Genomic DNA, 2,474 nt, shown 5'->3' with positions numbered 1-2,474 from the left:
TCATCATCTTCAAGTAATTACAAGATTGTCATTGTCATCAATACCCCAACCACCATGAACAACCAATTTGAAGCTCTTAATGCTCCCAAAATCGAGTTACCCTTCTTCTTTTTCCATTCTTGTGAACTAAACACAACATATCTCTCACTTTCTCTCCACAATGAGCTAAAAAAACCCAAGATTTTGATTCTACATTTTTTATGGTTCGTAGAGTCATAGAAGCTAACGATTCTGGGTGGGTCACTTTCGTTTGAGATTATGTGTGCTTGGAGAAGCCTTATGTGTGCTAAGTAAGTTATCTCACCAATTTAAGGTATGAAATCGAGTTTTTTTCAGATCTGTTCGTCACACGACTTACATGGGAAGTCGTCTGGCTGTAGACGACTTACCTGGAAGTCGTATGGTCAACGCAGAGGTTATTTTTGCAATTGACTTTGAAATCGATTTTTTGAGACGACTAAAAGTTAAGTCGTCTGATTTTGTTTGGTTACAAAAAAATCTCCAAAGAACCTAGACTACTTACATTTCAGTCGTCATAGGTTAGTTTTACATTTGACTGGATTATTTAAGAAGTTTGACTTTCCCGGATGACTTACATTTCAGTCGTCTGGTGAAAATTAAAATATCAATATTTTATTAACACTAGACGACTTACAATTAAGTCGTCATAGGTTAGTTTTGCAATTGAAAAAAAAAACTTCAAAATTTAATTATACCCAAACGACTTACAATTCAGTCATCCGCCCGACGACGACGACTTACATGTAAGTCAACTGACGGACAACTGAATTGTAAGTAGTCTATATATAATTAGATATTGAAGTTTTTTTTTCAATTGCAAAACTAACCTATGACGACTTAATTGTAAGTCGTCTAGTTTAAAAAAAAATATTATTATTTTAATTTTCACGAGACGACTGAAATGTAAGTCGTCTAGGAAAGTCAAACTTCTGAAATAATCCAGTCAAATGCAAAACTAACCTATGACGACTGAAATGTAAGTCGTCTAGCTTTTTTGGAGTTTTTTTTAACCAAACAAAAGTAGACGACTTATTTTTCAGTCGTCTAAAATAACAGATTTCAAAGTCAATTGCAAAAATAACTTCTGCGTTGACCAGATGACATATAGTTTAGTCGTCAGGAGTACTTAGATTGAAGTCGTCCGCTTTGATCTTTAATAAACTTTCGTTTTCTTTGTTCTAAGTTTGGTAATGTGATTTATTTTGACTTTTTTCAGATGATGCGTCAGTTACATGCAGTGTATGGAGAATGATTGTTGAAAGATGGATGTTGGAATTTGGTGGTTGATCATTTCAAAGGAGCGAGAATGTTATTTTTGAGTGAAGGTTCGACACATGCTGATCATGTTGCAATGACTCAAGAAGATTATAACCTGGACATGAACACAGAGTTTGTGGAGTTAGCCTACTCATTACAAAAGATGGCTCCAGACCTTCCTCCTATTCATGTTACAAGTGATAGACAAGTTCGGAACTTGCTCGAGATAACTAAAACGCATGAAGTACGTCTTTGTGTATCAAGCTTTAGCAAGATGAGAACGGTTTCAGAGGAAAGGCATGAAGATCATGTGGGAGATGAGGCTGAGGAGGGGGAGGAAGCTGAGGAGGGGGATGAAGCTGATGTGAGGGATGAAGATGAAGATCATGATGGGGAGGAGGATGCTGACATCCCTATTGCCGTTGATGCTGAGGATTATAGTGAGTATGGAAAGGTTAAAGATGAGGATGAGGAAGAAGATGATGAAATCTGTTTTGATGATTACAAAGGGGCATATGGTTGTGAAGGAAAAAGATCATCTGCAGACAGAATTTATGTCAACCAGAGTTTTTCTAGTAAGGATACATTGCTTTCAGAGTTGCGGTTGACAGCGGTGAGGCGTAGGTTCTCCTTCAGAATATTCAAGTCAACGAAAACTCTGTTTGTGGCAACATGTCGTGTTAGTGGTTGTCAATGGAAGGTCAGAGCAAGTGTGAAACATGGGACTAAAATGTTTTGGGTAACCAAGTATGTGGCAACTCATACATGTTCCATCCCAGACAGAATCGCTCAGCGGAAATGCTGTACTCCGAAGTACATTGGTCGACTTTTCATAGATCGTGTTGGAATCATTGATGGGTTGAATCCGCAGCATACCAAAAATGCAATGAAGAACATGTTTGGCATGACACTTGATTACACCACTTCATACAGAGCATTGTTATATGCGCAAGAAATGCTGAGAGGATCAGCCGAAGACGGGCTACTGAAGTTTATTATTTAATTGATTTGTTTATTACTGATAAAAAAGGATACTGAAGTTTATTATTTCATTGATTTGTAACACATTGTTAGCACATGTAAACATTATTACTGATTTTACAAAAAATTCACAACTAAAAGAGTAGACATGCAATTCACAAAACAGACCACAAACAAAACTATTATAGATCATTCCTCTACAAAGACAAGCTTGG

Source organism: Brassica oleracea, chromosome C9 (genome assembly GCF_000695525.1).
Source record: "Brassica oleracea var. oleracea cultivar TO1000 chromosome C9, BOL, whole genome shotgun sequence".
Lineage (NCBI taxonomy): Eukaryota > Viridiplantae > Streptophyta > Magnoliopsida > Brassicales > Brassicaceae > Brassica > Brassica oleracea.
The sequence above is the reverse complement of the archived record's forward strand: the minus strand, read 5'-3'. Positions refer to the sequence as shown.